At 35.7% G+C, this 12812-nt stretch overlaps 1 pseudogene; it reads left to right on the top strand.

Annotated features, from left to right (window-relative positions):
• The first annotated feature begins 9553 nt into the window (after positions 1–9553).
• LOC149263734 (thiamine pyrophosphokinase 1 pseudogene) lies at positions 9554–10327 on the top strand (annotated as a pseudogene).
• Positions 10328–12812: the final 2485 nt, after the last annotated feature.

Raw genomic sequence — 12812 nt, 5'->3', positions numbered from 1 at the left:
TTTTCTTTAACACGTTCCCTTATAGCTAAATATTTAATGTCGATGTGTTTATTTCGACTCCCACTTTTATTGTTTTTAGCCATAAAAACAACAGCTGAATTATCACAATATATTCTCAATGGCTTAGATATAGAATCCATAATTCTAAGCCCAGAAATGAAATTCCTAAGCCATACACCATGTAGAGTAGCCTCAAAACAGGAGACGAACTCAGCTTCCATAGTGGAAGTGGCAATCAAGGTCTGCTTGGCACTCCTCCATGATACAACTCCGCCGGCCATCATAAAAATGTATCCTGATGTTGATTTGCGTGAATCAACACATCCAGCAAAGTCAGAATCTGAGTAGCCAATTACTTCCAAGTTGTCTGTCCGTCTATACATAAGCATGTAGTCTTTGGTTCCTTGAAGGTACCTCATAACTTTCTTTGCAGCTCTCCAGTGGTCTAAACCTGGATCACTCTGATATCGTCCCAACATTCCCACAACAAATGCAATGTCAGGTCTTGTGCAGACTTGAGCATACATTAAGCTTCCGACAGCAGAAGCATATGGAATGTTCTTCATTTGTTCCCTTTCAAAGTCGTTCTTCGAGCATTGGTTCCAATTGAACTTATCACCCTTCACAATGGGAGCTACACTTGGTGAACAATCCTTCATCCGAAATCTCTCTAAATTTTTTTTAATATAGGTTTCCTGTGACAGACCCAAGATTCCTCGAAATCTGTCTCTATGGATCTTAATGCCAATGACATAAGATGCCTCACTCATATCCTTCATATCAAAATTTTTAGAGAGGAATTGTTTCACCTCATGTAGCAAACCCTTATCATTGGTTGCTAGCAAAAGCTCATCCACATATAAAACAAGAAAACAAATTTTACTCCCACTAACTTTCAGGTATATACATTGATCCATAATGTTTTCTACAAAACCAAAATAAGAAATTACATTATGGAATTTCAAATACCATTGGCGGGATGCTTGTTTTAAACCATATAATAACTTCTTGAGCTTGCAAACCAATTGCTCACCATCACTAGAGGGGAATCCTTCAGGTTGTTTCATGTAAACCTCTTCCTCTAGATCTCCATTAAGAAAAGTTGTTTTCACGTCCATTTGATGCAACTCCAAGTAAAAATGGGCTACTAATGCCATAATAACGCGCAAGGAATCTTTCTTAGATACAGGAGAAAAAGTCTCCGTGTAGTCGATTCCTTCTTTCTGAGTGAATCCCTTAGCAACAAGTCTTGCCTTGTATCTCTCAATGTTGCCCAATGAGTCTTTCTTTGTCTTAAAGACCCATTTACCTCCAATGGCTTTTGCACCATTAGGCAACTCAACAAGATCCCAGACTTCGTTACTCTTTATGGAATTCATCTCTTCCTTCATGGCATTGTACCATAGTTCTGATTCTTTGCAACTCATGGCTTGTGAAAAGGACTCGGGATCATTTTCGGCTCCAATGTCGTAGTCAGATTCTTGTAGATACACAACATAATCATTAGGAATTGTTGATCTCTTAGGTCTAGTAGATCTTCTTAATGTTGTACCATCATCTTCCTGAGAAGTATGTGGTTCAACTTGTTGTTCAAAAGTTCCTTGCAACTCTTGAACTCCTTGATCTACTGGAATATCATCAGCAGCTTGTGGAACTTCAACAATTGGTTGTTCAACACCAGTTTGTACTTGAGGGGTGCTATGAACAATAACCAATCTATCACTTGAAGTGGAAGGTTGAGATTCTGAATGATCCTTCTCAGAAACTATGTTTCTGGTTTGATCGCTCCCACTGATCAAGTCATTTTCAAGAAACTTTGCATTTCTTGATTCCACAATCCTAATGCTATGAGATGGACAATAAAATCTGTAACCTTTAGACCTTTCAGCATATCCAATGAAATGCCCACTAATGGTCCTTGGGTCCAGCTTCTTCTCTTGTGGATTATAAATTCTCACTTCAGACGGGCATCCCCAAACGTGCATATGTCGCAAACTTGGTTTCCAACCTTTCCATAATTCAAATGGCGTTTTAGGAACTGCCTTGGTTGGAACTCGGTTTAATATATACACTACCGTCTTAAGTGCTTCAGTCCACAAGGATTTAGGAAGATTGGAGCTGCTAAGCATACTACGCACCATGTCCAATAATGTTCGATTTCTTCTTTCTGCTACACCATTCTGTTCGGGTGAACCAGGCATGGTGTATTGGGGAACAATCCCATGCTCTTGAAGAAATTTAGCAAATGGCCCAGGTGCTTGTCCATCTTCTGTGTATCTACCATAATATTCTCCACCTTTATTTGATCTCACGATCTTAATTTGCTTGCCGCATTGTTTCTCTACTTCAGCCTTAAAGATCTTAAAGTCATCTAATGCTTCGCTCTTTTTATGAAGCATGTAGAGATACATATATCGTGAGTAATCATCTATAAAGGAGATGAAGTATATCTGACCATGTGAGTCCATGTCTGGACTACATATATCAGTATGTATGATTTCTAATATGTCTGAACTCCTATTGGCACCTTTCTTTGACTTGTTGGTATGCTTTCCCTTTATGCAGTCCACACAAGTCTCAAAATCAGTAAAATCTAGAGTATTAAGTATTCCTTCATTTACCAATCTTTTAATTCTTTCTATGGAGATATGACCTAGTCTTCGGTGCCATAATTTAGAGGAATCTTCATTAATAACACATCTTTTAGTGCCAGTGTGAACATGCATTGAATCATAAGTGACATTGTTTTGTAAATTAATGCAGTAAAGACCATTAGACAAAATACCATTCCCAACATAATCAGATTTATAGAATAGACTGAAAGATTTTTTCTGAAAAGTTTAAGCAATATCCAAAAGGTACAAGCCTTGAAACTGAAATCAAGTTTCTAGAAAAACTTGGAACATAAAAGGTCTTTTCTAATTCCAAAACAAAACCACTACTTAAAGTTAAATAACATGTTCCTATAGCTTCCACATGCGAGCCCATCTTGTTCCCTGATAAGATGCTTTGCTCACTTCCCACTGGCTTCCTTAGGTTTTGCAAACCTTGCAAGGAATTCGAAATGTGAAATGTTGATCCAAAATCAATCCACCATGTGTTAATATTAACGTTAACCATATTAGATTCATAACAAACAAATGAGATTATTTCCTTAAGTTCAGGAATGTCACAACGAATTTCAGAGAAATTTGCAGGTTGTACTGCTGCATCAAAATAAAGAATCACATGCTTATGTTAAAATTGAGGCTTAATAAACTTTCATGTTTTACCAATGTAAATCATGCTAAAAAGAATTGAATCAAATGACATAAAAACTGCCTGTGGGCTAAATTTTTAATTCAAACAGATTCAATAAAACTTTATGATAAAACTTATTAATTCATAACTCCTGTGGGTAAGTTATGAAATTTTATCCTAATTAATTACATAAATATAATAAAGATTCATGTGGGATAAAATTTATTATATTCAGTGTAATTAATTACAATTTAATGTCTAAATAATCTTTATGTGATCTAACCAATCAAAATATATAATTTTATTTAATTAAAGATGTTGTGGCTATTCTCTAATTAATTAAAATTATATGGATCACTAGACATTATTTTGCTGCATAAACAAAACTTAACCAGAGAGAAAAATAATGTTTACTGAAAGGAGTAAGTCAAAATGACATTTTAATAAACTCCATATAACTGTAATAATTTTCCAGCAAAATCAAAATTAAGGTTAAAGCAGTCAGCATTACCGAAAATGACTACAAATTGATTGTTCAATTTATAAACTTAACCCGGAGATTGACTGAAGCAGCGTTGATCTACTTTGCACTTGCATAGCAAATGCAGTTCGAAGGCTAGCTGGCTTGACTTCAGGCTCCGTCCTTAAGTTTATAAAACAACAAAAATTGACCAGCAAACAAGCTATTTTGCTCACAAGATAAATAAAATTAAAATCAAATTTACATTCCTTAGTCTAATTGTCCCATAATTTATTTAAGACTAATTCTTAAATTAATTACAAAATGGGCTCTAAACAATTTGCAAATAAAACTGCAAATTTGAAATATTATTTATATATATTTATATAAAATTTCATGTGAACCTCCATAATTAAATATAACTTCAAAATAATAAAATAAAAATTGAACCAATATGGATTTCAACCTATTGTCATTACATTGGATATTCATTAGTAAATGAACTAATGTTCATTTCAGCATTATGGGAATTATTTGCAAGCAAATCCAATTAATAACAATTTATAAATTTATAATTGATGTAATTATAGGCCCTCCTTTCACGAATAACAATAGATCATAATGCCAACATTTGACCTGAGCATGTTTTTCTATCCAACAAAATCTTTACAGAAAACCAAAACAGTCAAATTTGTCCAAGATTTCCTAATCAAGGATTTTTGCATTCTAATTCTGAATGTTACTATTTATTATGTGAAAGAGTGCATAAAGTGGGTTCAAACTGTAATATCATTCAGGAAACCAAAACATCACTACTTTGTCCAAAGTTAAAGCCCCCTTATGTATAACCCTAATTCGACTAAAAGAACACTATGCAAGCAGCAAACTTAAGCCGAATATTTGAAAAAAGATGAAAATGAAGGATTGTATCATAACTAAAGTAACAAGAGAGTTCCAGCAGTAGCTCAATTATAATACAATATAATTAGCACATCTCTAGACAAACAAGGTTAGAAGTAATTACTTGACGATTCTGCAAATTAAAAAAAAAAATTATAAGATTCCTATCGGCAGTCCCAACAACCATAAGAGGATGCCGAACACAGTGATTAAGCTTACACCTGGCAGAAGTGAACAATGACAAAATTCCATCACAACTAGCAGCCGTAAGAAATATTGTCCTCACAGAATAGAATGTCAAAAGATGCCCAATTAACGTCTTTCATCCAGCCCACAACCCAGGTTGAAATATGCTTTTACGAAAGCGTAACTAAAGTGAATTTTTTCTTTAAACTTTTTGGACAGGATTAATCTATGAGGTAATTCTTTTCACTACGACCTCCTATGTCCAAATACAAAAAGCAATCCATAACTGAAATACGTCGTAAGAGCTGTGAAATAAGGGATGGTAACCATGTTGACGATAAATAGAATACCGCAACTTAAGCCCCTTCAATCAGTTTCTATTGTCTGTACGAATCGAGGTTCTCTTCCCCGCGCTGCGAAAAGACAGCCCAACGAATCTGCCCAAATGGTCCGCAAACCCCCAACTGATCAAAAATTCCCAACCAGATTGGAGAGAATCTAGGTGGAAATCGCCAAATTTTACAGTCTTAAAGCAGTGAAGGGAGAATAAATGCAAGCAGTTGATGATGAATTTCGCAGCAGTTGCCTCGTATCTGGCGGATCGAGGAAATGAGAGAGCCAACGAAGGCGCTGGAGGACTCTTCCAGCCTCAAGCTCTCCAATCAACCACGACAGAAGCATTACCAATATTAAGTAAAATAGTAAATTGCGGTTCGATGTTTAAACACAAACAAACCCCATAATTAATGAGAAGACTAAGCGCATTCGATGTGGAAATGAAAAGGAAGAGCTCGAAGGGCACTCGAGGAATATGTACATATAAGAAATGCACGCATAGGGTTTCTAAACAGCGCAAAGCCGGAACCCTCTGCGCATATACTGAAAATCACTGTTATGCTTAATAGGCCATGCCCAGAAATAAGAATTCGTTTCTTGGCCAACACACAGCAAGGCAGAGATAAAAGGGCTCTGATACCAAATGTTAGAAAAATTATAAACTTAAACAGCGATTCTGCATGCGGAAAGAACTGAAAAGAATCGTTGAAACTTAATGCCCAGGGATACGAATTACCTCCAGCCATTGCTGAAAACTCTTGATGTAATTTCCTTCTGAAAAACCACGCTCCACCTGCCCAAGCAAAAAGAAAAGAATGCAGCTGATCTGAAGGAACTTCCAAGCTCTGCTATCTCAGCTAGATGGTGTAAAACTGAAGGGGATTGAGAGATGAGCTTGGGGACCAAACAGATGAACATGTAGCTAAGCTTCCATCAAGCTTCTAATAGCTATGTGTTAGATGTCCCACAAATCAAAGCAGAGAACTCGAATCAAAGTGATGGACCACTTTAGTAGCTCCCAATTATAAATTTAGTAATTGCAGTTGATTTTCTTAACTTAAGGAAACTACTGCAGTTGGTTTCCATAAGTTAAGGAAAGACTGCAATTCCATAATTGTAAGCAGTAATTGTGCAAAATTAATGGAGCTTAACATTATCCACATATTTAAAAAGATATTTCTTTTTCTGATTTTTTTATCAATATCATGTCACCCACTGCCATGAAGCTGGTCCATATCATAAATGTGAAAGAATACCAATTGAATGACGACCATCGTATTAATAGAATATATGAATATGAAAAGACAACCTCATAAAGCGAACTGAACCAGAAGCATCATGGACAGATTCGGTTGAACTGGAAATTTCATAAAATTCAAATGAATGAAATCCATGTGAATACATAAACAACGATAAGAATGGGTAATGTTTGAATCTTTAAAAGAGAATTTCAGAAGTTGAGGTTATCTTTATTGTGTAGGTTTTGAAAATACTTTAAAATTTAATTGAATGTAACCAGATTAATTGGTTGCATATTTCAAAAATATGCTGAAATTCCATAAATTAACCTCACCACTATCCATTGAATTTGGGAATATTTTGAAATCTACAATCTGGATAAGTTCACCTCACCCAGTCAGCTGCTAGCTAAATATGAAATAGTTGAATGGAAATTCTGAATCAACCTATAGTACATAACGCAACCGTACACTAAATTTCTGTCATTCATAGAATCGACAAACGATTATTCCAACTACCATTGATAAAAGATTGATAATATCAACGAAACCTAATCCTTCGGTCTTATCCGAAAGAGAAGAATAAATAATAATGTGGCATGACATATAAGCTAACGATATTATGAACTCAATTTCACTGGTCAAAATTTTGATCTAGAAACGGGCGCAGCAAAGCAGATTTTTATGGTGTACCATAGAATATAATAATCAATAAATTTAAACTTTGTATATTGTGCTCTTAGATTAATGCCTTGTGTGTAGTTATGTGGAGCATGTGCATGGCCTGGAAAAAATTCACAACACAATTAACTTCAACTCCAACTCACACTTGCTTGTCGTTACCGGGAGAAGTGCTGCACAAGCAAAATGAGGAAAACATGCCATGCCAAGTATAAATTTGTAGATATGAAACGACATTTACACACAATCAAATTGACCTTGACGTCGTAGCAGTATTCTAAGGTTAGACAGGGAATATACTATAGTCATAATTTTGTGCGGTAAATTTCTATATAAGTAATAAACAAAATGTCAAGTGACCATACTTCTTTTTGTGAAAAGTAATATCATTGAGTGTCCGTACTTAACCATACCTGTGGAACACACAAAATGGCCAACATGAGCTTGTCTCGGTAGACGAGCAATTTAATATTGCTATGAATGGAAGTCTCTTCCCCATGATATTGGGGTATTGGGGATTTCTCCAAAACACCTCATTGACAAAAAGATTTTGTCTAATCCAATATGAAACCTTTCAGACCGAACCCTCAATTGATGCGATTTTGGGATGTCAAGATACTGGGTAATTGAGAATTCAGATATGGCATAACTGAATTTTAGAGTTTTGGGAAACTAGGAAAAACACCTTTTCATTACCAAATAGGGTATGTTTGTGTCCCAATACTAACATTTATGTTTGTCTCGCAATACTAATTAAATTTTAAATAACAAATTTATTCCAGTCAATTGGATTTTAGTTAAATGTTAAGTAACAAATCTATCCCAATCAATTCGATTATTAGATTTTAGTTAAGTAACACATTTATTTTAGTTAGGAGTTTGATATTTATAATTGATAAAAAAAAATGAGATAAAGTAAAAGGAAATTACACGTAAATGTATAGAATCAATTTATGGAGAAATCTAGATTTTAATTAAGTGGATCTATGACTTGGACATGACACAATTACAAGTAATACATATAGAAAACAACTACTTCCCCAATAACATTTGGGAAGACGCATTACATACATGGAACCATTACTTCCAACAACCTCTCTTAATGCTTACTTGTTATGTCGATAGGCGTCTCTCCTATTGGAGTTGGGCACTTTAATCATTTTCTTAATTAATATTTTTGATTTGATGGCCTAAATTGAAACATGCCATTATATTCTCGTGGTTGCCACTATATCAATGGATAGAATTCACACCACTAACTTAGTTGCATTTCTAAATCGCATGTTTAAAACATACTTAAATTAATTTTTTTACAAAGAATGATTAGAAATTTACTATACCTCTTGTTGATAAACACGTATGTTCATTAGCGAGAAATGTATTTAAAAAAAATAATAAAATATATATTCAAACCAACATTGATTCTAAAACGTATGTATGTTGACATTCTTAAACTTATGGCTCTTCAACCGTTTGAAGTGTTTTTTCCTCAATGAGAAATATATTTAAAACAAATTATAAAACATATATTCAAACCCAAATTGGTTATGAAACTTATGTCTATTCAAATTCTTAAACGTATGCCTCTTCAACCATTTTCCAAGTGCTTTTTTCCAATCCATTAGCTAAACTGAGTGGTTGCCTATTCTTTACTAATTCCCTCACCCATTTCATTGTTAACTGGTTGCATTACAAGTTGAAGAAATTTTAATTTGGTTGATCTTTTGAGCTCAACTGCTACGAGATCTCATTTCAGGTCTACTCCATTATGGTCTACTCCATTATGTAAACCAAGTGGCTGCCTATGGCTTACTAATTCCCTCGCCAATTTCACGGTTAAGGGTTTGCATTACAAGCCGATGCAATATGAATTTATTTGATCTTTTGACCTCAACGACGGAGCTGCTCAAGGTTTTTTCATTACTGCTTATTTACATTTCTAGAGCTAGCTAATATTCACTTCCATAATCTTTTTTAGTGATTTTAGATGGTGTTTTGGTAGAGGATTGTTAGGCTATTATACATTTATTTCATCAATGGTTATTTATATTTTTAGAGCTAGGACATTCAGTTTCATAAAGGTTTTTTAGCCATTTTAGATGGTGTTTTGGTAGAGGATTGTCAAGCTACTGCAGATTTAACAGTTATAAATTTTAATCATATTGGTAAATTGGTAAATGTGGTCCCTAAACCATAGTAATGATCCATGGTTTTCTTACGGATGCATTGGTGATCTAAGTCGCATGATGTTAGCAGTGTTCATGGTATATTTTGTGTTGGTCCACATTTGAAGCATGTAAACAAGTTATTTGTGCTGGATTCAATCTTTATTGAGCAAGTGGAAGGGAAATTCCAATTGAAGAAGTTTTATGAAAATGTATCAGGACTTGAGGCGTTCAGTCTCAGTAGTAGTTAGATCCTCGGTATTGGTTTGAGCTCTCGCTATTGAGGAGTGTGGGTGGAATATCGGGTGGAACATCTATTGGGATTGTTGAGAGGAGTACAAAAAAAAATGGAAGTTATGGAGCACAAAAACATCGACTTTCTTCTCTCAACGCCCAGTGGTGGTAGGTGATGATCATATGCACTAATTATCCTCATTTACGACATCCCTAGCTTCAATGCAGTTCTCTAGGATTGAGCAGAACTACAGTTGTGTGCTGAAAAAGGGGCCAATCGTCTCTATGATGAAATTTCGAGCTTCTTCCCTAAAGAAGATCCTCTTCTTGTTCATCAAAGGTACAAAAAAAATGTGATAAAAGGAGAATTCAATTCCTGCCAGAAGTCAAAGATTTCTATGATAATTTGGGTTCAACAATTTTGGATGAGTCATATGATGAAGATACAACAGATCTTCACAAATGCATATCTTTCATAAGAGACTGCACAGGTCCAGATTCCGAGAAGTCTAAATTGATTCTTCTTATAGTGGGGGCTCTTTGAGGAAGTTTTGACCATGAGTTGGGAAATATCAATGTTCTTTATACATTTCCAAACATTCGAATGGTTCTCTTTAGAAATCATAGTCTTTTTTATTTTCCTCCCAAAAACCATTGCCATGAGATTTTAACAGATCAAGCAGTTGAATGACCAAATTGTGGTCTTGTTCCTTTTGCTGCACCATCTTAGAGTACTACCACTAATGGTGCAATGGGATCTGAATGAGACTCCAATGAGTTTTGGTTCCCTAATTAGCACATCAAACATATTGAGAGATGAAAAAGTTACCATTAGCTCTAATGTGGATTTACTTTGCACATCATCCATTCAAAATTTAGCTTGTTGAGCCAATATTTCAAGTGATTGTTTCAAGGAATCCACTGGGAAAGGCATGATGTTATATTCTAAAAATTATGTAGGAGAACACGAGGGTAGTAATTTTCCATGCTTTTATTTGATACCAATGCGAAAAAAAAGTGACTCAAGTGATAAAATTCACATTAAATTGTAAATGGCAATTTATATTTTATTGTGTATATTCATATGATTAATTTACATTTATTATCATGTTGTGCTTCTGATTTACTAGAAGCACATTATTTAGATAAGAATTATCTATCAATGTGTCTGTATAAAGAATATTACTAGCAAAGCTATGAAAAACAACAAAAATTGTGTTGTGGGTATGGCTTATTGCAGGAAATGCAGCTCCAGGATAGAGGACTATAACAAAAAAATATAATGGTAATAAAACACATACATGCAGTTGTTAGGAAGATTAACAATGATCTAGACATTAGGAAACTTTTGAAATTGGTATTTGCTCCAGATTACAATGTGTTTGTAGCTAAACTGATAATACCTACAAATGATGTATCTGAGTGCATCAACACGGCTGGACATGAAGCACCTAGAACAAGCAACATGAAATTTATAATGAATGGTTTTCTTATTCTCGGGACGTTGGATGGAGAAGTTGTTGAAATAGCAGAAAAAATAGGAGAGGAGAATATGTTCATATTTGATGCTAAAGTACATGAAGTGTCAAAACTTCGAGCTCAATTACATGATTTTCAACCACCCAGTGAATTTAGGTGTGTCATTAAGATGATTCCAGATGGTTATTTTGGATTCAAAGATTATTTTAAATAATTATGTGACACAAGTGGGAAATGGTCCGTGGAGTCTCTTGATAAGACAAAAGTATCTAAAAGGCCGCCCCTTGGTTCACTGGTTCTATAGACCTTCGCTTGGAATCCGATGTGGTTCCCCCTTTTGGAACAGCTTCAAAAAGATCCAACCTTTTTTCAGGAAGCACCTTAAATGGACTCTCTACTCCGGCTCCTGTATCCTTATTGGTATTGACCCCACTCTATATAACCTGGAATCCATGATCCCCCATTCATTGCTCTTTTTCTTCCATTCTAGAGGTTTTTTCACTTGGAACTCCCTCATTGACTCCTGGTCCTCTCTTCAACCGATATGGAAAACCGACCTCCAGCTGGCCATCCCTCCCCTCCTCCGTCCCCTATGGCTTTCCTTCACTTCCCGCTTCTCCCACCATGGGATTGTCCAACATGGCACAAAAGACTCCCTCATATGGTCCACTGACTCCACCATCCATCCCATATCTGTCCGGAAAATATACTCCTCCATCATCGCCGATCTCCCTCCCCTTCCCTTTGTTTTTCCTGTTAAGTTCTGGAAGGCCCCTTGCCCCCTCAAATCCATTCTTTTCTCTTGGCTTCTCTTTTTTGATAAGAACCTCACCTGGGAAGTATTACAGAGGAAAGGTTGGCACGGTCCAGGCAGATGCCTTCTTTGCCTTCTGGAGAATGAATCCAATACCCACATGTTTTTCCATTGCCCCGCCTCCCAAGCAATCTGGAATGAACTCTCCATGCTTTTTGCTTTTCCTCACTGTTTTTTCACCTCTGTACAGGATGCTTTTTCTTGGTGGGCCGATCAAAGTTCCGCAAGGCAGGCTCTTTTCTATCTCACATGCTGGAATATCTGGACATGGAGGAACAGGCGCATCTTCCAGGCCTCCTGCCTGCCGCTGGTTTCCATTCTGCCTTCTATTATGGGGTCAATGCCCACACAGAGTTAACTGGCCATATGCATAACAAATCTGTGCCTCGTTCTTTTTGTATCGCGAGCTATGAAGCTTGGTTATTATAATATGGCAGTATACTCATTATATTGCCTCTCTGCCTGTGTTTCTTTATATGATATCACACATTTTCTTGGCGCAGTCACAAGCGCTCATCTGCTCACTATATGACTCCATGCATGCTGTCTATTCTGCGCAGTTATATGCACACAATCGGCTCCTTGTATGTTTACAGCCCTCGTCGTTTTACTGAGGCCATACGCCTTCCATTCTGATCATTAGTCCAAGACTATCTGTCTTCATTGTATCCATGATCCATATATTTTCTCAATATAATACATGCAGATTTTTTCTTACTGAAAAAAAGGTTATTTAGAAACACAGACGACAGTAAATAGGATATTTGTTGACGACGAAAACTAGACATGCATGAGTATTCCTTGCACCGTTAGTTCAGGGAAATTCAATAGTGACCGAACAATTAGAGAATATGTTGAATAGGCTTGGGGTATTGAGATTTGCAACCGAACATGTTAAAAAAAAAAAAAATTAATACGAGATGTCTCTCTCGTGCGTTTTGATGGTCAAATTAGACATTATGCAAAGAATCCTGTTTTAACTATTTAACATTCTGTAGCACATAAAATAATTCACTTTCATAATTTTGTTTTCAAATCATGATTAGAGGTAAGTGTGTTGATGAGGGATCTTTGTCGCA

The sequence above is a fragment of the Pinus tabuliformis genome, chromosome 6 (assembly GCF_031772625.1).
Source record: "Pinus tabuliformis cultivar Carrire ecotype Pingquan chromosome 6, CPIR1, whole genome shotgun sequence".
Lineage (NCBI taxonomy): Eukaryota > Viridiplantae > Streptophyta > Pinopsida > Pinales > Pinaceae > Pinus > Pinus tabuliformis.
Note: the sequence above shows the minus strand (reverse complement) of the source record. Positions and strands in the feature narration are given on the sequence as shown.